This window comes from Elgaria multicarinata, chromosome 5 (assembly GCF_023053635.1).
Source record: "Elgaria multicarinata webbii isolate HBS135686 ecotype San Diego chromosome 5, rElgMul1.1.pri, whole genome shotgun sequence".
NCBI lineage: Eukaryota > Metazoa > Chordata > Lepidosauria > Squamata > Anguidae > Elgaria > Elgaria multicarinata.
Window position 1 is genome coordinate 105,349,468 of NC_086175.1, and position 24,782 is coordinate 105,374,249.

At 44.1% G+C, this 24,782-nt stretch overlaps 1 pseudogene; it reads right to left on the bottom strand.

The window, feature by feature from the left end:
- Positions 1-4,348: 4,348 nt before the first annotated feature.
- Positions 4,349-24,544, bottom strand: LOC134399635 (zona pellucida sperm-binding protein 4-like; annotated as a pseudogene).
- Positions 24,545-24,782: the final 238 nt, after the last annotated feature.

A 24,782-nucleotide genomic window follows, 5' to 3' on the forward strand; every position in this document is an offset into this window, starting at 1 on the left:
TGCACATGCAGGCTTCCACATTTCCACTCAACTGTGCAGGAGGGGTATAGGCAGTCAGGTCTGACCCAGAGTCTACCCTGTGCAAGTTGTCATCAGCATGAAGTCTGGCACATTGAAAAGAGATCCACTGCACAGTTAAAGCTGCAGGTGCCCTGCCCTCTTTTAAACCTGGTCACTCTAGTATAGCTCCTGCTGCTTTAACTGTGGTGATGAAGAGGGAATTTCACCAGGTCCTCCATATATACAAATGACACCTGCAGAAATCCCCTTTTCTATGCAACTGTTAAAGATACAGGAACCCTATCCTGCTTTTCATATGGTCACCCTAGGCCATTCGGCTTACTGGCCCGGCCCGGCCCATTTGGGCACATGGCGACCAATCAGGGTTCGCCATCTGCCCAGACATGCTCCCAAAGCAGCTCCTGAGCAAGGCGATAGATGGCAAATGCTGTAGTCGCCTCACTCAAAGTGGGAAAAGGTGGGGTAAGTCCTGAACTTTTTAAAAGCGTAGCTTCGGAGGAAAGCCTCAAGACCGCTCTGCGATGGTGGCTGCATCATATAAATGACCTGGCACCGCTGTGAATCCACCCCAGGGCAAACCCCTCATCAAGACAGGCCTCTGGCATCTGATTTTCCTCTAAATGAAAGGATAATGTTTACAGCATGGCAACACTGCAGGAAGTTCTGCCTCATTTCTCTTTCACAGCCAATCAGGGGCACATCCAAAGCATAACAGAAAGAGGATCTTGGATTTTGTTTCCTGTGTACTTAGGAGAGGAGGGGGGAACCCAGCTGTGAATTTAGTGATGCTCCCTTAAGAAGCTGTGGAGCAGTAAATTCCACCTTCATGGTGCCTGCTAATTAGACATTTATTTAACTTTGTTGCTTTTTTTTAATGACTCGCTGCTGCTGTTTGAAGTTCGCTGTCTATTATTTGTAATAAAAACCTCTGTCACTTTTTCGCCTCATTATTCCTAACAAATAGTGCATTTCGCAGCCCCCCTCCCCCACCACCACCATCTCACAGACTACAGCTCCCAGAGTTTCAAAGACCAGCTGTTATCATTTTGTCAATGGAGCGTTTTTGAGAAACTTCTGTCGTGGTCTCAGGCACAGCAGGGGCTGCTGAATAAAATATCAGCCCTTCAAAAGGGAATTAAGGCAAAGAAGAAAAGCCGCCGGGAGAAGGAGGAGGTGAGAGGCGGCCAAGGCTAGAACGTCCCTCCTTCCCAGCCGGTGGTTCGATAGAGGGAGCCCTTAAGAGCCTCTGAGCCAAGTAAGGCTAGATAGAGTCTTTCCCTCAACGCAAGTCCTGTGAAAATCAGTGGGTTTTACTTCCTTATAAACATGGTAGGATTACGCTGTTAAGTCTATAACTTTTCTTTTGAACACTTCAATAAAGGCTTATTATCTACTCTCCAGCAGCCACCTCAAGATCTTCTTCTTCTTCTGCCTGCTGCTGTTTCCTTCAGGGCCAGACTAGTGAAGAGGCTGTGTGTTCCTTCTTCAGCAGAAGGAAGTTTTTCAGCCCGCCATTAAAATTGCCCAATGGGCAGAGGAGTGAATGCTCATTCCCCTGCCACCTTGTATTACCACACCTGCCTAATGGCTAAATCAAACCAACAACTGAAATGAGCTTCCCATATCAGTGTATCTTCATTACAGATGCATGAGACATTTGTCTCAGTTCATTTTCAATCAGGATTTACCCAGTCCACACCTTCCAGACTGAACAAACAGAATCTGCAGTCGAAATTCATCCGTTTAGGGATTTGTGCAGGTTAGGTTACCACATTTAAAAGTAGCCGCCTATACATGTTCCAATAGGATGAAAAAGGCCCACAATTTCCAGCATGCTCCAGTCATGCTGAGAGTTGTATGCCATGTTTTCCTAAGGGTCTTTTCCTCTGGGTAATTCAATAGGAGACCGTGGGTACGAAATAGAAGTAATACCTTGCATTTATTAAATTACCCTAAGGAAGGACCCTTAGGGTCTGAAACGCTTCAGATTTTTGGTTTAGAATATTTTATTTATTTATTTATTTCATTTATATACTGCCTTATAACTGAAGCTCTATGGGTGGTTTTCAAAAGTTTAAAACAGGGAATATTAAATAACCTACATCTTTAGTTTCTCCCCTTGGCCTCTGGCTTTTTGTGCATCTCCATTGGGGTTTTACTTTGGGGGGGCTTTGGGCCTTTTTTTCCATACCTGTACATGCATAGGTTTGCACCTTTATAGAAACATAGGCCATAGCTAGACCTAAGGTTTATCCCTGGATCGTCCAGGGGTCAAACCTGTTCACCTAGGTGACACACAGGGGATCCAGTGCTCAGGCAGGGGTGAACCCTGGATGATCCCAGGATAAACCTTAGGTCTAGCTGTGGCCATAGTGTTGGAAGGGAACTTGGAGGTCTAGTCTAACCTCCTATTCCATATAGGATTCCTATACAGCATTCCTGAGAGATAACCATCTGTGTAAATACCTCCAGCAAATAAGAGCCCATCACCTCCAGAAGCAGTCTGTGCCAATGGTGAACAGTTCCTACTCTCGCAAAGTTTCTTTCAGTGTTTAACTAAAATCTGCTTCCCCGCAGTCTACACATTGTTCTAGTTCTGCCCACTGGAGGAACTATAGGCGAAGGGGAATGAACATAATAGATTTATGAGAAAGAAAGAAAACCAGAGGACACCCACAGCCTTCTCCATACTCTGTAACTCAGGTGGAGAAAAGCTTTCAGAAGGACCAACAAAGTTTCTAGTCCCAAGTAGAACGAGGATAGGATTGCACCTTAAATTGTGTATGGCATACACTCAAGACCTATATTTCACAACAGCTGTTGCTTTTAAATGTGGCAACCCAAACTGCACAAATCACTAAACGCATAGACTTCAACCACAGATTGTATTTCTTCGGCCTGAAAGGTGTGAACTGGGTAAATCCTGATTGAAAATGAACTGAGACAATTGTCTCATGCATCTCTAATGAAGATACACTGATATGGGAAGCTCATTGAAGTCGTTGGCTTGATTTAGCCATTAGGCAGCTGTGGTAACCTGAGGTGGTGGGGGAATGGGTGTTGGCAATTTTAATGGCTGGCTGAAAAGCATACAAAAGGATGAATATTTTTGGCTGGGAAGACTGAGCAGACATCCATTGGAAATGTTTTAAGCCTAGGAAGAAGTTAGAGCACATGCATTTAGTAATACCACATACATTTGCAAATAAGATATATTATGTTCTCTCATTTTACACCTCATAGGAATTTTAAATTTGGGCTACGCTGGCTTGTCAATTCAAGATACAGAACCAAATCTAGCACAAAGATTGGATAGGTATTGTGCATAAGGAAGTTCACAGGGGCTGTCCCGTTTAGCCCAATGAATAACTTTTCAAAAGTCATTCATAAGAAGGGGCATTGAGAAAAATGATCGTTACACTTGACATGCAACCCAGCTGCCCTTTTCGCCATGATTTCTCTGTTCAAATCAGCAATACATGAGTGGCACTAGAACCTTCTGTCAACCATTTCACCATAGAAACAAGCAAGCATTTCTGTTTAGAGCAGAGGTACACAACCTCCTTGGCCCTTATGACAGGATGATCCTCTGGCGGGGGTGTTGGTGCATATGTCTGCTGCACGAAGCCTGGGTTTCTCTTGCTAGCACTAGCTAAGGAAGCCCTTCACCTATCTCCAGCCTCTCATCAGAAATTGGAGATAACGAAGGGATTACCTTGCTATGGCTAGCACAGAAACCTCCAGGCATTTCTGCCACGACTTTTATAGGTACTGAGCTAGGGATGTGTGAATCAGCAAAATTCAAGCTTGCTGAAGATCTCTGAATTCCATCTTGAAGCTCATTCTGACTCAGATCCATATCAGCTTGTGAGCTCTGCTTTATTACCTTTTCACATGGAAATCTGTGTGCGTTTCTGTGTGTTCTTCCAAATGCATGCACCAATTGGGCCCATCTTTGACATGCATGCACTCTTCTCCCCAGTGTATTTACGTTCATTTTTTGAAGTATGCATTTTTATGCACATTTTTCAAATGTATGCATTTTCTTAAATGCATTTTTGAGGAGCCATGAATTGCATTGCAAGCTTGGAAATGTATGGACTTCAACCACAGATTGCGTTCATGTCTGTGTTTGTTCTGTAATCTGCAAACCTGGTAAATCCTGATCAAAAACAAACTGAAACAATACATCCCTAAAGTAGTCTGGTGGCCTCCCAGAACCTGCTTGGCAAGCTGCATGAGGCCTATGGGCCACACTTTCTTCACCCTTGATAGGTTGTGTAGGTACAAGACAATAACAAGCACATTCCTTGAGTCTTGGTCTTTATTAAGGATTGTTAGCCTGTTCATATTTTGGTCTTCTCCAATGTTTCCTTAATCCTAAGAGAGTCCATACAACAAAGAGAGCCCCCACTGCAACTACAAGTGCTCTCTCCCATTCTTTTGACAATATTTGACTAGTCTGATAGGAACCTGCAAGAGAAGATTGTTAGTTACTAACTTTCATAGGACGTTCATTGACTTTCCTTAGTCAGCCATAGCCAAGAGTTATGCAGGCTTCTTTTATGCAGCTTGCAGCATTTTCACATACTCCAGCATACTACACACCACTTCACATTCCGCTACCATGCTCCATACTTAGCAATTTCATACACTCCATTTTCACTTCACGTCAAGAGTAAAGATACAAGGCTAGATCTGCACCACCTGCATTCTTGCCCACACAGCATGCCTGAAGGATATGCCACAGATAGCTGGTGGACTCCAGACTTCATGAGAAGCATTGATTTTCTGAAGCAAAACTCCTTTAAAATTAATTAAAATCTCATCCATACAAGCCTCGTCAAGATTGTTGTCACTGAAGTCTTGCTGCTTAGAAAGACCTGGCCCTTATGCCTTATTATTCAGATTTCCTCAAGATAAAGCCTTCCAGCCTGCTGTTTCTCCTTCAAAGAGAGACAAAAAACTAAATACAAAAATTTCCTTAGTTCTGAATCCAGAAAAGAATGCAGCCATTTTTAGAATATTAAAAATGTAAGTCTATAATAGAACACAAAGTCATATGTCACTCAGAGGCAGTTTCTAGGTGATGCCCTAGGCAGAAAAAAGATCTTCAGGTCCTGGCATTCCAAACCATTAGTTATGCTGGTTCTACCTTCTGCCCACCTCTACCCTGGGATTAGGAGATGAGGAAGAGAGTAGTACCTGATGCTTCAGCATATTCCATAGAAATAATAGATCTGTTATGCTTGACAAATTCATGTTCCCATCATCTTGATTGCCACTTCTCCTTACCTTCCTGCTCGACATGATTTTGAGCTTTACTCATCTGGAAGTTACTGGTCCTTCTGCTGTTACTAGACGTCTTGGAGTGACTTGTAAGGCCTGGTTCTCGGGTGTTCTCCTGGCTATTTTAGGAGAAAAGTTAGGACATACATGAGCATCCAGTACAGAGTAGGAGCAGTGAAGGCCCTAAACGGCTTGGGGCCAGGCTATCTGAAGGAACACCTCCTCCCATATGTACCTGCCTGGACCCTAAGGTAATCCTTAGGGGTCCTTCTCCGCGAGCCCCTGCTAAAGGAAGTGAGGCAGGTGGCTACCAGGAGGAGGGCCTTCTCTGCTGTGGCACCCCGCTGTGAAATGAGCTCCCTAAGGAGGTTTGCTTGGCACCTACATTATATGCTTTTAGACGCCAGGTGAAGACCTTTTTATTCTCCCAGCATTTTAACAGTCTATAAATAAATTTTAACTTGGTGTTTTAAATTCGTAATTTTGCATTGCTGCTGTTTTTATCTGGTTGAGCTTTTAAATTGTATTTTATATTATGGTTTTATATTGTTGTTTTATACTTTGAATGTTTTTAATTTTTGTGAACTGCCCAGAGAGCTCCGGCTATTAGGCGGTATAGAAATGTAATAAAATAAATAAATAAATAAATAAATAAATAAGTCAATAATTGTCTCTGCTGCTGCTCCCGTTCTGCATTTTAGCTAGACAAGCTATTTTGCCCATCTAGCTATGGCATATCAGAGAGGGAGGGAAGGAGACAGGAGAGGCCTCAGAATAGCTCACATCCTGGCCTCTCCAGTCCCCTCATCTCCAACTGGAACGCGCCCTCTATCCCCTCTCCAGGGTCACTTTTGCAAAGTCGGAGAAACAACCACCATGGATTGGGGGCGGCGGGCAGAGAACACAGATTCCAGCTCCAAGGTCTGAGCAACATCTCTGACCTTGGATCTGGGAATCCAAAGTATCCTATGGCACACCCCGATGCTGTCTAGGGGCCATAGAATTTCTCTCCCCAGTATCTTTACACTACCCAAGCTATGAGCCATTGCAAGTTTGTTTAGTTCTGTACTGGTAGAAGGTACCATGAATATTTTCAGAACAGGATATTCCCCAGAATAGGAAACTCTCTATGTTTATCCCTATTTGGTTAGGGAACCCTAAAGCTCAGTTTTTTCTCCTCAAACATATTTCTATATTTAGTAAAAAATAATAATAATAATACGGACCAGGCCACAACATATTTACAGTCTTATTACAAAGTTAAGTCAGCTCATGTCTAAAAGACTTTGGGCTTATCTACACCAAGCAAGATATTCTGGTATGAGAGCAGTATATAAAAGACAGGAGCCACACTATTGCTTTATAGCAGTATTGAAGTGCACTGCAGGATCTACACTACTGCTTTATAGTGGTACTGAAGTACACTGAGAACTGTTGGGGTTCATGACACATCTACACCAAGCAGGATATAACACTATGAAAGTGGTATGAAAGTGTCATATGGTATGTGTCAATGGGCCCCAACAGTTGTCAGTGCGCTTCAGTACCGCTATAAAGCAATAGTGTGGCTCCTGCCTTTTATATACTGCTTTCATAGTGGAATATCTTGCTTGGTGTAGATGAGCCCTTTGTTGAGTGGACAAGACTGGGCTTGATTGATCACAAACTTTCAGAAAGCCAAGCCACATGCATAGAAGTTTTCATCTACCTCCCCAATGAGCAGTTTCCTAGCAAGTCCTGCCTCCCATGGAGGTGAAATCAAGAAGAAAATCACAGATCACTAGCCTGAAGCAAGGCTATATGCACATGCTGGCAGAACAATGGTGATCTATTTGGAAGCCGAACCCTAAACATTTCCACAGTGCCTCATTAAGTCAAGTTTGGGGGAAGTGGGGAAGAACCTTAGCTAATAAGAGACAAGATGTGAATATTTTTAGTGAACTGTAGCCCAATTACCTTTCAACTAAAGAAAATGTGTGTGCAATGGTGTCCATGTCAGCCTATTAGGCTATTTGGGTTGAAAAGATAATCAAGCAGAAATTAATATGGTTCTCAGGGCCAAGTAGTTCAGACTATAAAGGAAAACAGTTTAAGTGTCTCTTGTAAGTAGTGAACATGTTCTTGCTCAGCTCAATAGGCTCTGAGGTTTGTCAGTAGATATATTTTCCCAGAAGATCCAATTCGCTTGACCATCTCATCTCTGCTTCTGCACCAAATGTTCCTAATTAATTGCCAGCACTGAACTACTAGAGGACAACTTGCATTGCCATGAGACAATGCATTGCCATGAGACTGAGAAGTTCTCTCTAGAGAAGGGTGACCCTGGATTTCATCCTAAGTGGTGCTGCTCAGGACCTAGTGTGAGATGAATGTTGTTTAACCAATTGGAAAAAGTGACCGTAGTATTATCAAATTCAAGTGTAAAGTTTGGCTGGTGGGGGGCTGGTGGGGGGGAAAGAAGAACAGGGACTGCTGGGGCTTCCCTCTGCAGTCTCTCCCCTCACCTGCTGGGCGTCAGCTGACTGAGTGCTCCACCTCTCCCTAACAGGTACATCTGCAGCCTGCCAGAGGCTGCGCCTCGGCGACGCGCAGAGTGCGGCGCCGAGTGCGCACTTGGCGCCGCACTCTGCGGCGCACTTAGGAGATACCATACTACTGTACCTGCAAGATCTCCAACCAGCAGCAAATTGTAAAATACATTTTAATTACTTTTTAATATGTGCCTGGGGAGCTCTGGGGGATATGGGGATGCCCACATAACTGTGGTCACGGGTAGGGGGAGGTATGGTGCTAGGGGAGGAACAGGCCAGATGAGGAGAAGAGGGGATAGATTCCTTACAGCTATTCCCTCTTCTGGTTCCTACCCCAACTGGATAGTTCCTGGTGGCCATATCAGCTTGCTCTCAGGTCTGGTGGTGCTGCTGCTGAACGCCAGGTCAGTCCAGAATAAAATCTCCCTCATCCATGATTTGATTGTGGATGAGGGGGCTGACCTGGTATGCATCACTGAGACCTGGGTGGGTGAACTGGGTGGGGTTGCTCTCACCCAGCTCTGCCCTCCTGGGTACTCGGTGCAGCACCAGCACAGACTCGAGGGCCGGGGAGGGGGGGTTGCCGTGGTCTATAGGAATACAATCTCCCTCTCTAGGCTTCCTGTTCAGTCGAGTGCTGGTCTGGAGTGTTTGTACTGTGTGTTGGGTACTCGAGACAGATTAGGGATTCTGCTGGTGTACCGTCCACCCCGCTGCCCAACAGTCTCCCTGCCTGAGCTGACGGAGGTTGTCTCGGACCTGGTGTTGAGGACCCCCAGGATGGTGGTTCTGGGGGATCTCAACTTCCATGCCGAGGCTGCTGTATCCGGAGCGGCTCAGGACTTCATGGCTGCCATGACAACCATGGGGCTGTCTCAACATGTCATCGGCCCAACACATGCAAAGGGACACACACTTGATCTGGTTTTCTCGACTGGACAGGAGGATGGTGATCTGGAAGTGGGGGAACTAACATCTACCCCCTTGTCATGGTCGGATCACTTCCTACTGAGGTTTAGACTCTCGGCGGCCTTTCCCTCTGCAAGGGTGGGGGGCCTATTAAAATGGTCCGCCCCCGGAGGCTAATGGACTCCGATGGATTCCAGAGGGCTCTGGGGGATTTTCCTGCTGATATGGCCGGTGCTCCTGTCGAAGCCCAGGTCGCTCTGTGGAATGCAGAGATGACTCGGGCGGTTGACACGATCGCGCCCAAGCGTCCTCTCCCTCTGAGCAGAGCCCGGTCAGCTCCTTGGTATACATCTGAGCTGAGGGCGATGAAGCAAGAGGGGAGACGGCTAGAACGCAGGTGGAGGAAAACTCGTGCTGGGTCTGATCGAACACGGGCTAGAGCTCACTATCGAGCCTACTCTGTGGCGGTGAGGGTGGCAAAGAGGCAGTTCTTTTCCACCAGCATTGCGTCTTCTCGGTGTCGTCCGGCGGAGCTTTTCCGAGTGGTTCGTGGCCTGTTACACTCTGGGCCAGGGCGTGAGATAGTTGAACCCTCGGTAGCACGCTGTGACGAGTTTGCACGGCACTTTGAAGATAAAGTCGCTCAGATTCGTCATGAATTGGACACCACACTTAATGCAGCACCACTAGTAGAGGCATTCAGAGCGCCGTCCTGCTCAGTTTTATTGGATGAGTTTCAGTTATTGAGGCCCGAGGATGTGGACAAGGTGCTTGGCCAAGTCCGGTCGACCACCTGTGTGCTTGACCCTTGCCCCTCGTGGCTCATTACATCAAATAAGGAGGGGATCGCCGGCTGGGTCCAGGAGGTTGTAAATGCCTCCTTGAGAGAGGGAGTGGTGCCGGCCTCTTTAAAAGAGGCGGTAATTAGACCACTCCTGAAGAAGCCTAATCTGGACCCGGAAGATGTTAACAACTACAGGCCGGTGGCTAATATCCCTTTCCTGGGCAAGGTGCTTGAGCGGGTGGTTGCAGGACAACTCCAGGCACTCTTGAATGAAACGGATTATCTAGATCCATTTCAATCGGGTTTCAGGCCTGGTTTTGGAACGGAAACTGCCTTGGTCGCCCTGTGGGATGACCTCTGTCGGGAGAGAGACAGGGGGAGTGCGACCCTGTTGGTTCTCCTGGACCTCTCAGCGGCCTTCGATACCATCGACCATGGTATCCTTCTGGATAGGTTGTCTGAACTGGGAGTTGGAGGTACTGCGTTGCAGTGGTTCCGCTCCTACTTGGATGGCCGATTCCAGAAGGTGGTGCTGGGGGATTATTGCTCTGTGCCGTGGCTCCTAAGCCATGGGGTTCCGCAGGGCTCTATTTTATCCCCTATGCTGTTTAACATATACATGAAGCCGCTGGGGGAGGTTATCCGGAGATGTGGACTGAGGTGTCATCAATATGCGGATGACACCCAGCTCTACCTTTCCTTTTCATCAAACCCAGGTGAGGCAGTGACTGTTCTGAACCAGTGCCTGGGCACGGTAATGGACTGGATGAGGGCTAACAAACTGAGACTCAATCCAGACAAGACGGAGGTACTGTTAGCGGGTGGTTCATTTGTCCGGCGAGGTGATGTTTGCCCTGTCCTGGACGGGGTTGCACTCTCCCTAAAGGATCGGGTCCGTAGTTTTGGGTGCTCTTCGATCCAGAACTGTCACTTGAGGCACAGGTGAACTCAGTGGCAAAGAGCACCTTTTATCAGCTTAGGCTGATATACCAACTGCGCCCTTATCTGGACAGTGATAGCCTAGCTACAGTTATCCATGCTCTGATAACCTCTCGTTTGGATTACTGCAATGCGTTATACGTGGGGCTGCCTTTGAAAACGGTCCGGAAGCTTCAGCTGGTACAAAACAGGGCAGCCTGTTTACTAACAGGGACTGGCTGGCGAGATCACATTACGCCAGTCCTTTTACAACTTCATTGGCTGCCAGTCCAGGTCCGGGCCCGATTCAAAGTGCTGGTATTGACATTTAAAGCCCTAAACGGTTTGGGGCCAGGTTATTTGAAGGAACGCCTCCTCCCATATGTACCTACCCGGACCTTAAGATCATCTACAGGGGCCCTTCTCCATGAGCCCCTGCCAAAGGAAGTGAGGCAGGTGGCTACTAGGAGGAGGGCTTTCTCCGCTGTGGCACCCCGGTTGTGGAATGAGCTCCCCAGAGAGGTCCGCCTGGCGCCTACACTGTACTCCTTTCGTCGCCAGCTGAAGACCTTTTTATTCACTCAGTATTTTAACACTTAATTTTAACTTAAATTTAAATTATACTGTTTTAACTCTGTATTTTAACCTTATATCAATTTTGCTGCGTGGTTTTATCCTGGTTGTGCTTTTTATATTGTATTTTGTATTTGTATTTTTAACTTGTTGGTTGTTTTATGATGATTTTAATTTTTGTGAACCGCCCAGAGAGCTTCGGCTATTGGGCGGTATAAAAATGTAATAAATAAATAAATAAATAAATAAATAAGTTGCCAAGGAAGTTTAATGGTCACAATTGATTGCAAAAGAGGACATTTCTCTAAAAGAAAGGGACTGGTAAAATGTAAGTTGAAAGGGAAAGTAAAGGGGGTCACAGCTCCAAAATTCTTAAGGGTTTACTTAGAAGGGCAATAATACAATCTCAGCTAGAATATATACTTCAGATCAGGCAAGGAAACAGTAAGTCCAAGAGATCAGCATGATTAAGAAGCACTGTCAAGGTTATATACATTATATTGTGTACATATGTGTGTGTGTGTATATATATATATATATATATATATATATATATATATATATATATATATAATTTATTTATTTAATTTATATACCGCCCCGTAGCCGAAGCTCTCTGGGCGGTTTATGAAAGTTAAAAACAGTGAACATTAAAAAGTATACAAAATGTAAAACCATCAAAAACATAAAAGCAACAGTATAAAAACAACGGTATCCATTTAAAAACAACTACATATGAGGAGAGGAATACTGTAACAGGGTACTATAATATCCTTCTATTTATATATATATATTCCAGCATCTGTGCGATATGATATATGAGAAACTGTTAGCCAATTACCACACAGCATCTTTGAGAATGACATTTATCCCAATCATTGCAAAGAACAACCTTTTAAGAATGGGATGTGACTGGGATGTGTTCTTAGGATGTTGTTGTTTTTCAGTTCTATTTAAGAAGGTTCAGCATGAGCTGGATTGCATGTGTATAGTTTGCTGATACCTTTTTACCAAGTTCCTCAATTGTTAAACTGCTATCTTCAGTCTTGGTGGATCTACTGCAGGTGCACAGTTAGCAGCATCTAACTGATTATAGTCCTCTATTAAATCTGACAAAGATGAAAGGGCTTCAGAGAAACAGCTCTGCTCCATTCCATCAATGTGTAGGTAATGATGAAGATGAGCTTTCTTCTTGTACAGCTTTATGAATCTCTCCTTGAGCTCTATAAAAGTCGGCTTCACACAAGTGTTATTTGCCAGTGCTAACAAGGAGTGAGAATGGCCTACAGGAGGTACTGAACATAAGCCAGTTTTCCATCCTTCTTGATTCCAAGAGACAAATTGAAGTGAGGGTTTCAACCTTTCAATGTTTCTACGAAGAAATATATATATATATATATATATATATATGTATGTATATATCAAAGCTGGGAGTTGGTTGGTCATTTCGTTTTGATTGCCTTCCTGTTGACCTATTCTTATGATACACACTTCTTTGGAAAGCTCTTGACATGCAGATTCCATAAATAACAATAGTTTTTACTATAATTCAAAGTTGGTTGTTTTTGCTAGGGAGGCTAGGCAAGGAATCAGCTGGACACTTGGGATAGCATCCAATTGGGGCCTTCCATGTGCAGCCAACCTCACTGGTTCTGGCCTGTGTACAGCCAGCTCCACCAGCCCTGGTCTGCCAGTGCCCTCTACAACTTGTGCAATGGAATATAGCACTTCTGGGGGCAAGCCATGAAGTGAGTCTCCAGAACTCTGCCCCTTCCAGGAATAAGTGCTTTGGCTCATTTTGAGACATTCCCCCAGAAGCATTACATCATGTTGTACAAACAGTGCAGAAGGCCCTAACTGGATACTGCCCTTGGATGACAAGATAATTAAGAAAATGCTAATTTTCTCCGCTGTGGCACCCCGGTTGTGGAATGAGCTCCCCAGAGAGGTCCGCCTGGCTCCTACACTGTACTCCTTTCATCGCCAGCTGAAGACCTTTTTATTCACTCAGTATTTTAACACTTAATTTTAACTTAAATTTAAATTATACTGTTTTAACTCTGTATTTTAACCTTATATCAATTTTGCTGCGTGGTTTTATCCTGGTTGTGCTTTTTATATTGTATTTTGTATTTGTATTTTTAACTTGTTGGTTGTTTTATGATGATTTTAATTTTTGTGAACCGCCCAGAGAGCTTCGGCTATTGGGCGGTATAAAAATGTAATAAATAAATAAATAAATAAAGGATAAGGAAATTGCAGAGAAGCTAAATGAATTTATTTATTTAGCATCTATCTTCACTGCACAAAATGTAGGATGCACACTCATGCCTAAACTGGTATTTTCAGGATGGGAGTCTAAGAAACTGAGGCAAATAGTGGATGGCTTTAAAAGGAGATTGGACAAGTTTATGGAGAAGAATACTATTGGTGGCTATTATATGCTGATGGGACCTGAACTGGCTGTGACTGACCAAGAAAGCAATGTGGACTAGTGGTGGATAAAATGGACCACTGAGGCCACTGCAGAGATTTAATGCTTGCTGTGGTCCAGAACTCAAGAGGGAGAACCAATATAATGTTCGAGTCCATTCATAGCACAATCCATACTTCTAGGGAAACAGTATCCTTCAGGAGCTTGACTATAGGGTAACCCCTGTTAGCATAGTAGCATAGATAGACCTGCAGGCTAGATAGACCTTTCAGTTGACCTAGCAGAGCTCTTCTTGTGTATTTTCAACAGTTAGGGAAAAGAACAGAATGGGAGCTGGATACCTAAGATGCCATTACCTCTGATCCCATGACAGTTAACCATGTAGGATTCCATTGTGGATGGGACGCAAGCAGCAGCACTGCAGTGGAAGTAAACCTGCTAAAAATATACAATTAAGGTAGACTTATTGTTGCAGCTTTTAAATAACAAAACTTGTATTGTAAAAAAAACAAAAACCTTTATACTGAAAAGAAGAAACCTTTACTTGTAAATGTGATAAAATATACAATTAAGTTCTTGTATTACTTATATTATATGATGCACACAGTGTGTGTGTGTGAGAGAGAGAGAGAGAGAGACAGAGAGAGAGAGTATTTCTTCCAGAGCATTTGCAGATCATGAGTTCAATTACTGTTTTTAAAGCTCAATTGAAAACTTTTCTTTTTTCTACAGCTTTTAGAACTTGACTTTGTTCTTATTTTCACACTGTTAATTGCCCCCTGTGCCTATTTGGTGCATTCTCTTCCCTTTCTTATTGTTTTATTATGATTTTATTAGAATGTAAGCCTATGCTATTTTATTCTTTTACTATGTACAGTACCATGTATGTTGATTGATATATTATATAGCTTATACATATATAATCCTGACCCACTGAAGTTCATCCCTAGTCATACTTCCACATCCCTTTAATGGGCTTACAGTTTTACAAATTCCAATGAATTGCTCCACACAAAATCTGAAAATCTGATGTAATAGGATTTAAACAGACTTCAGTAGGCTAAGGTGGAGTAGGTGAATATTCCCTGTGGATTGGTCCCTGTGGAACACAAGCCACTTTGTTCTGTAGTTCCGTTTGCAGAGTTCTACCATCCCAACATCTCTTTTTCATATATGGTAGAAGCAGAAACAGTCTCTTTATAGAAGGCTGTGTATTTGAACATTTCCCTATGACCAGCTCCTTAAGACAAAGACGACCTCCATAATTGATAAATTTGTGCAACTCTTTTATGATGTAGGACTACATTGAAACAGCCCTAGGATACATGCATTTATTATTATTTTCTAGGCCATGTCTCAGTAATCCAGTTTAGTAAGCTTTTCATGTATAACCTCTGCAATTGAACAGATCTTACAGGTCCAGTATGTGCCTCTTGGGAATTAGAGTCTACAAAGGTGAAAATGCTGACAATGATGCATGGGTAGTGAGATGTGAGCTCTAGCCCTGAAGCTGTTCCAATAAGGACAAACTGAGTCTGGTAATTGTCACCCCCATATGGACACCTGCAAGAGACAGAACTGCTTCAATAAGATAAGAGCTCTTCAGTAGCCTCAAATTTCCAGGTCCTCCTGAAGGTCTCACCTGTTCACCAAGATGGGCCAATGACGCTGCTGCAGAGTGTTAGTGCTTGGTGTGGCCCAGCACTCATGAAGAACCAATTCAAGGTTTGGGTCTGTCCATTGTAGAATGAGTACTTCCAAGAAAACAGGATCCTTCAGGAGCTTGACTACAGGGTAATCCCTGTTAGAATAGTATTCACTGTAGTGTTGATCTGCAGAACAAGATTCCAAAATGCTACTGAAGAATGAAGTTGTGAATGAAGGATTCAATACTGGGAGCCAGCCAAGAATGTGCATGCATCTCCTCAAGCTTCTCTCAGAAGTCATGCTTTCCTTATGATTTGTAGGCAGATGGTACATCTGTACAAGATGGTCATCCCAACCTCTTACAGTTGGCCTGCCAAAGTCTTCCATTGTGCCTAACTAGCCTTCTTCCAGATATCATCTTCCAAACAATGGCCATTGCATTATTTCCAGGGAAGATATCAATAGATAACATGCAGTCATATTTCTCTGTGCATCATGAATTGCTATTCTTGGCTATATTTCCTATACTTGCAAAAATGATGATTACATGTCTCCATTAGTTCCTTTTTATTTCAGTCTGGAGATTTAGTTACATTTCAGTTTTGTGTATTCACTCTACTGTACATGGGTGGAGGCTCTACTGAACACTTCATACAATAAAAAAAGACACAAGTGAAAACTAAATGTGTCAGGAATGATGGAAGCCACTGAATTTTATCTTGCAAACATAATGGCTTACTACTGGCAATTCTTAGCTCTAGATTGAGTGGAACATACTGGGTGAGTTACGGTGAAGGAGACAGCATGAAGACTTGCACAGCAAGTGGGAGGAATCCTTCTGTTGAATATCTGCAGCTGATATGCAGCCTTGTGAAAAGGAAAGAAAGAAATGTTAAGTATTTGGGTAGGGAAAAGAAGACATTATAGCAGACTTCCTCAACCTGGTGATCTCCAGATGTTTTGGACTACAACCCAAACTCCTAACCATTGGCCATTCTTATTGGACTGAGAAGAACTGTAGTCCAAAACATGTGGAGGGCACCAGATTGGGGAATGGCTGCACTAGAGAGTGCTGAAGGTGCTGTCTCATGTGATAGATCCCATGTTCCAGTTTTGGACATCATGATGTGCCACCAGCTCATTGGCATATATGCCTTGATCTCAAAATCCCTGTTGTTGTTTTTAAAAAGCACACAGATCAATTTTGTTTAAACCAATTTAATCTTCCTGCATCTTGTTCCTTCACCCAGATGAAGAGAAGAATCCCAACAACGTTAAATACTAGGATTCTTCTAAATTGAAAGGCTTTTATCAATTTAGATAAAGGCCTTAGGTTAACTTTCTCTGCTTTTAAGAAATTCAGTAACTGTTGACCCATGATGAGATGAAGTCAAGGCCAGTTCACATGACCACCATGCCCCAATTGGAGAGGGAGGGCTCATGTGAGATACCAGTTTCAGCCGGAAAGCACTTGGGGGAGGGGAGCCATTTTGATCATTTGCTTCTATGAAAATATTGCAGTATAGAGAAGTTTAACTTCTGTCTTGTCCAAAAAGGCTGAGTGGCCAAGCACACCTATATTCCTACACACACATAAACAAACAGAGCTAAATTGCCTAGGTGACATATAGGAGAAGCTTCCTCATATTCTTCCCCTCTATTGCCACTATTCACACATGCACACCATTTCTTCTACCTCCACTGCTTCACCTTACACAGGAGGATGTTTCAGCTCCACCTGTCTAGCAACCCAGCAGAGATTCCTTCCACCCCATGTATCCTTTTGGACCAGAAGGAACTGTTTAGCAATACAAGGACTCTGCCTTCCGCAACAGCTACAATTTTTGGTGAACTCTGGGTCTTCTTCCCACTATGCCTACAGACCTAGATTATGGAGTGGCCAATTGATTCCTACCTGAAAAGTAGTTCCACAGGCAGAGAGTGGGAAGTTGTAGAGCACAAAGGCATTGTTCTTGGTCACTGGAAAACAACCACTGCCACGTCCACTGACAAGATGAATTGAGTCCAGAATTAGTGATGGCAGAGTCACATCCCTAGATATTGCAACTGAGAAGTGGCCATCTGGTGTGCAGTGAGCAGTCACTGAAAAGTGAAAGCCAACTGCATTAGCATGGAATCCCACCATAGATTTCTCATGGTTCCTATGAGTTACCGGCCTGCTTTTTCCATCTGGTCAGCTTCTTTTTCCAAAAGGAAAGCAACATGGTATCTACTGTGGTAGAAACTCTCTTGCATCAAGTGGGAATACCACAGCCAGCAATGCAAAATAATCCACTCAAGGTTGGATTCCCAACCTTTCCCAAAATCGAGATCAGCCACATCCAATGCTAAACCTTGTGGCCAGTGACATTAAGAATCTTTTTCCTTGCATTTACTTCAGCTCAAGTGATCTCTTCTCCACTACCACTTAGGTCATGAAGAAGAGTTTTGTTTTGTTTTTCCAATAGAAAGTGCCTTGCCAGGATTTGCAGAATGTTTAATTAGTGCAAAGAATGCCACAGAGATGTGGAATCTTGCTGTGAGAATGAAAGTTGTTCGCTGGACTGAAAATTCAGTTTCCTTGACATCAATAACATGACGTGTTTTTATCCTCAAGCCAAAATGCAACTCACACATAATGCAGCCTTCTACCATCTTAAGAGCTCCCAACTTACCTGTATTACCATAGTAACAAGGAACCTGAGGTTCACCACGGGGATAGCAGCAGCCTTTTTCTTCACATTCTCCCCGAGATACAGATGGAGAGGCACAAGAAAACCAATCTTGCCTCTCTACCCCCAGGCATATGCTGCTGCTTGGAGCATCTAGAACTGAAGGCCAATGTGTTAGGAATGATGCAAGTCCAAGAAGCTCCCCTAGGAACACACCTATGCTATTGTTGAACTGCTACCTATCCTATCGCGTGCCTATGAATTAGGGTGATTACAATCATTGGTATTCTGGATGCTTAAGATACCCATTTATAATAGTCACTTAAGATGAAGGATTTATAGTGGTTTCATGATTCTTGTATGAAGTGAGATGAATGACTTGGTTGATTCACCTCACTTCATACAAGAATCATCCAAGATGCATGAAGACATTAATGCATCCATCATAACCTGTAGTTGAGACAAGATGTCAAAGTGTCTTCTTCACCAGCTCATTTGATGTCCCTTTTCTGCCAAATGGTCTCAGGACCAGAAGCTAGAGGTTGGTGGATTACAAAACTATAATGTGAATTGGACATTGCAGGTTCTCTTCAAGGAGGAAGTCTTTGCCAACAGCATCTTGTCTTTCAATTCTGAGTGTCATTAGGAAGTTGCCATTCTGTATTAAAAAAAAACAGGCAAGTCATGATTAGAGGTTTCTGTTAGTCAAGTCAGGACAGAGAAGGTGCCCATAAGTATGTTTGTATTCAATGTTGTACCCCCCCTTTGATCCAGAGGGAGAGGTGGGTAATAAATATATTATTAGTATTAGTATTATTACACACTGTTGCTAAATGACTATTTTCTACTATGTGGGACCATTCTACATGTTATATGACTCCTTATAGGCCACTTCCAACTCTACTATTCTATGATTCTATGAATGTGAAATTGATCTTCCATAGATCTACACATTGTTTTGCATCAGTTCCTATATAGTTTGCCCTCCTTTTTTTTAGCTCTTTTAGCATGTGAGGTTGCCTTAAAGTAACCAAGCCCTGAAATATAACAGAAGAACTTTTTGTAATCAGGAAAACAACTGGAATGTATGAAGTACTTCTGTTATAGATACACCTTACTGCAAATTATTGCTTTCCCATTCAAATCACTGTGTACCACTGAGACTATGAGCTTCTCTACATTAAGGGAAATCCCATTGTTTATCCAGCACTGTTGTGCTTCCTGTTTCTTTGGCGGGATTGATATGAATTGGATTAAAAGGGAGGAGAGGGGCGAGGGAAGGTCATGCTGCTGTTTCCTGGGGCTCCTTTAAATGGCAGACACAGTTGAATCAAGGGAGCACTTTCCCTCACTCCCTGGTATGTGTGCAAAGGGGGGGGGGTTCTTGTTGTCTGTTTCCTCAGCCCACAGGAAAGCCAAGACTTATTCTGAGTAGAAGTAAGATTTTGCTGAAAGTTTGCAACCCTTGTCACACGTACTTAGGAGTAAGCCTTATTGAACACAATGGGACTTACTTCTGAGTAGATACATGGGAATTGGATCTGCCTCTCTTTGTTGCAGGGAGGCATTTTACCCTCTTCTCCCTCCATTCAAAGTCCTTCCTCCCTTCCTTGGTAGGTTCATAGCACAATGCCAGCTTTACATGCTGCCAATTTCATGCCGTTATGGGTTTATTCCAGTTTATCTGTGATGTATTTTATCATGGAAGGGGGAGGAGTACAGAAGACCTCCTGTTTGATTACTGCATCATTAAATTGACCAGAAACTTCCGTGAGTGGCCAGAAACTAGCATAGCTAGGGTGACCATATGAAGAGGAAGACAGGAGGCTATCTATATGCAGGGAAAGCCCCACAGTGGCTGCGGATCTGTGCTGCATCAGTTAGATGATGCAGGTGCATCTTCACAGCCAACACAGGGCTTTCCTGGATTAAAGAAGTCAGGGGTTTATTCCTACTTTTTCAATCAGAGCGATGTCAGTATTGCTTTTCTTCCCTCTGACTTGACTCTGGGGCCAATCCAGGGGCAGTGGCTGGTCGTAGGTGGCCAACAATTGGTTGCCTTCCACCAGAAAGAGTGTGGGGGGCAGCTCCAGTACCTGGATAGCCACCCAGATTCCCCGTGCTCCATCCTCAGAGTCCGGATTACCCAACGCCACTCCAGGAGAGGGAAACCACAGGGTTTCTGAAGGAGGTGGCACCAACCCGGAGCTGTGAAGACAGGCCAAGGGTAAGAAATATGCTGCTGCTCATTTTCCTTGCCATGAATTTGCTCCTACAGCTTAACTGTGCTCTTACTTTATAGCCAGCTTTCAGTTTGTTCTTCAAAAATAAATATGCTGTGAGTCTTGAAATCTTTGTAGCAACAACAGTATTGTGATTCAGACAATCTGGTGGCCCATATAAATTCCGTGATGTTTGCCTGCCTGCCTTCTTTTCTCTCTCTCTCTCTTTTTCTCTTCTATTTTTAAAGCTCAAGCATTCAGACCTCATGGTTGCAAAGAAAGGCAAAGGGCAAGTTTTTAGCTGCAGGCTTACAGAATGCTGTCTTGTCCCATTTCCCCCACTTCTTCCAGGACTGTCCGCCTTTTAGACCCCCAAACCTGCACATACCAACCCTTGGGTATGTCAGTTGTTAAGTATCCCTGCAGAAATCACTGGTTCTGGAAAGGAACAGAATATCTTCAAATGAAGGGTGGCCCTTTGTTGTAAAAGCAGAGCAGAAGAATCCATAGGAAGGAAGGAAGGAAGGAAGGAAGGAAGGAAGGAAGGAAGGAAAGAAAGAAAGAAAGAAAGAAAGAAAGAAAGAAAGAAAGAAAGAAAGAAAGAAAGAAGTAGCAGGGTAAGTACGTTGCAGCAAAAACAAATGAATCATGTGGCACCTTAAAGACAGCCAAATTTATTATAGCATTAGATTACATGGGCTAGAGTTCACTTCATCAGAAACATACACACACAGTGAAGAGGTTACAGGGGAATGAAATGCACAATATATGTGCAGTGATAGTTATCACTATTAAAAATGGAATTATCAGTGTCTACTTTCTTCATATTATTTCACTGGAGGTCATTGTTTATTCAACTATGTGAACATGCCTATAACTCAGGATAACACTTCATGCTTCTGGTGAACTGCACTGTGTTGCTATTTTATAATCATCATCATGAACACTAGTATTTTGCATTTCTTTCATTCATATGCACTCAGATTGAATTTTACTATTATAAGTGTTTTGCATGGATGGTTTGGGTCCATTTGCTGGTGGATAATCTGTATATTGAAGTTCAAATACATAAAGTACTTCAGGAATGTCTGAAACCCTTGAACAGGAACCTAAATCTTCAACCCAGGTTCATAGGCCCGCACTCTATGGTGGGGCGCCATCATTTATTTACACACACACACACACACACACAAAACTGAGCTTGCAATTCCAAAACACACTTACAAGAGTAAGCCCCTGTGAATGCAATAGAACTTTCCTGTGGGTGATCATGCATAGGAAAGGGTGGGGAGGAGAGAAATTTTCATTGTCTGCTCCACAGTTGAAATAATACACTTATTAACATATTGGGAGTGGGACCCGAAAGGCCCTTAGGTCCAGGGTCTAGAATTACATAGATGCACCAGTGGATAGGATTGTTCCATCACTCCAGAACACATGTTCCCAGATTGTACTATCCATGACAGCAAGTTAAACCAACTTTTATAGCTAACACTATAGACAATATTTATAAGCCACCTTGGTGCAATCCCTACTTCCAAGGGATGAATTTTAAACCTAAGAATTTTAAGATGCTGTAATTGTTATTTTAATATTGTATTGTATGCTTTTTAAACTAATTTTATGCATTATATTGTATTTGTTCCCCGCCTCGATCCAGAGGGAGAGGCAGGTAATAAATAAATATATTATAGTAGTAGTAGTAATACAATACCAATTGCACAGCAATTCCAAATCTCCATGACTTCCCGATGCTTATTGTGTTTTCACCTCCTAACAGCATTTCTAAGTAGGAGCTTTTCTACATGAGCCACTCATTCTCCACTCATAGTTGTTTATAGGTTCTTTAGATGACAGCATGACCCTCCAGTTTTGCTTCCATTTGTAATCTGCATTTGAGGCAAGTGTGAGTGTGTTTAAGAGCAGGGAAAATGGGGTATTATTTCTGATGGCAAAAGAAAGTGGGATTTCCTCTTGCGTCTTTGCACTATTCTGCTGTATCACAGTACCACTTACAGGTTATGTAGCAGAGAAGCAGTAAAGGAAACACTCCCTGCGTAGTGTTCCAATCTCAATTCTGGGATGAAACCAAGTAGAGATGCAACAGATTAACAGCCTCATGTAGAAAAGCTCTGAGTTATTCCCGTTTTACGGGAAGACTTCCGTTCTGCCTTCCACACCAGGAAGCTCTGTTCCTCTAATAGCTAGAGACAGAGTTTTGAGTGGATTATTAGAGTATCTCCTGTTGAATTGCTGCCCATGTTAAAGGGTCAGAGCTTCCATCAGGAAAAGAAATGAGACCAAGATAGCAAGTCACTCATGCCCACATAATAGAACATGTATTAAGGTCTCCCAGCACTTTGACACCATCTGTTAAGTTTCTCTAGATCTCATAAGATTGTTTCCCCCTATGGCCCAATCGCCCTTTGAATCTCCATGAGAATTTTAATTGCTGTATTGATGCATGCAAGTTCCCAGAATAGATGACCCTCTTACCTAGGGTAAGAAAGTGTTTGCCCTGTAAACAAAGGAAAATGTAAGGGCAGAGATAATGATTCACTACAGCTATTTTGTCCATTGTGAGTTGAATTTTCTGTTAACATGCCAAGCACAAGTTAAAGCAGGGAGGGCCACCATTTGAGCAAAAAACTTAGGAGTCAATAATGCTGTCAAGCCGAGATGAGCTACACCCTTTCTGGTCCTATACACATATTTGCTTAGAACAATGTGTGGCCCTGTAGGTGTTTTGGTATACAACTCTCACAATCCCTTACTGTTGGCTATGCCACCTAGAGCTGATGGGAGTTGTAGGCCAAAAGAGCTGCAGGACCTCAAGCTGCCCATCCCGGCTTACAGGAATGCAGCACGCTATGTTCTGTGAGAGACTTACAAGGGGGTAAATGTGGATAGACTAAAATCTTTAGTTTGGCATACTTAGGGATAGAAAATAGGGCTGTGCGCCACCACCCCCAAACCGATTTCGGTCAATCCGACCCTCCCCTGATCCGCTCCAGAACCAGATCCAGAGGGCCGGATCGAGATTTGGACCCCATTTTGCCCCCCCTTCCCCACTTACTTGCCTCCGCGGTGGAGGCAGGTAAGTGGGGAAGGGGGGACAAAATGAGGTCCAAATAGATCCCCCTCCCCCCTTACCTGGCTTTGCCATCCACCGCCACACAGACTGCACTGCTGCCGCCACTGCCACCAGGTCAGCCCCCCTCCCCCCCACTTACCTGCATCCGTCACAGTCCGGGTGGCAGCTTCAACTGAGGCCAAGGCCTCAAGGCAGAAGCAGGCCTGTTTCCACCTTGAGTCCTGGGCCTCAGTTGAAGATGCCGCCCGGACTGCGATGGACACAGGTAAGCCCCCCCTCTCCCCTGCCCTGGCTCCGCCACCGTTGCCGCATGGACTGTGGCAGCGGAGCCAGATAAACCCCCACTTACCTGCATCCGTTACGATCCAGGCGGCCGCTTCAACTGAGGCCGCCGCCTGGACCGTGACGGAGCAAGGTAAGCCCCCCTCCTCCCTCCCCCTTACCTGGCTTGTTCCCTGCCCCCTTACCTTACTACTGTCGCCGCACAGGCTGTGCCGCCCCCTTACCGCTGTCGCCGCACAGACTGCAGCACCAGCACCAGGTAAGCCCCCCTCCCCCCACACACTTACCTGGCTCCTTCCCGGTCTGCGCGGCAGCTTCAACTGAGGCCCAAGCCTCAAGCCAGAAGCAGGCCATGGCCTGCTTCTGCCTTGAGGCCTGGGCCTCAGTTGAAGCCGCCGCCCAGACCGTGACGGAGCCAGGTAAGCCCCCCTCCCTCCTTACCTGGCTCCACTGCTGTCGCTGCACAGACTGCGGTGGCGGCAGGTAAGCCCCCCTCCCCACTTAGCTGGTTCTGCCACCATTGCCACATGGACCGCAGCGGCGGCGGATGGGGGAGCCAAGTAAGCTCCCCTCCCCCACTTACCTGGTCCGGAGCTTCGGAACGGTTCAAATCACTTCAGACCATTCCAAACCGCTCTGAACTGATCTGCACCTCTCCCGATCCACTCTGGAACTGGGCATCAGAGGTCAGGATCGGCCTTCTCCGCTTCGGATTTGGGGATCCGAAACAGAGCGGAGCTTACCCCTAATAGAAAACACTGTCAGTGAGGGTAAGGACCAGAGGCAAAATATTGTAGTTCAGATGGATTGGAAAAGTTGCACTCAGTATAGTCAAAGGCAGGGGAAAGAAGTGTATTTTAAGAATAGATTTCATAGTATGATATGAGTATACAAGCTTCGGTGGAATGACCGTTTGGTCTGCTACAGAAGGGACAATGCCTCCACCGTCCTTAAATAGTACCCGTGGTAAGAATCTTCTTCACACAGTTTACTTACGTAAAACAGTCAGAACGGGAATAATATCTCTATGATCTGCAGGTAAAGTGAACTGCAAGCTCTCCCTACCACAGTATCGTAGACTGCTGTTCCACAATCCTGACATAACTTTAAAACTACTGGGATCCCCCAGAGTTACAGAAAGGAACCATAGAAAAACCCAGGACGCCATTATGCCCAAAGGGGCCCAGAACCACTTTAATGCTGCCATGCTGACTTAACAATAGTCACTATAGCCGAAGGAAATCTTTATATAGGCTTTCACTAAGCTGTGATTAGGCAAAAGCTCTATGGTCCCTTAGGGTCAGGTAAGACTACAGCATCTTCTTTGGAAGAGCAGAAGGAATTCAATTCACACCTTTCTCTTACTTCCCCGTTTAAATTCCAGCAGCACCTGTTCCACATTTATC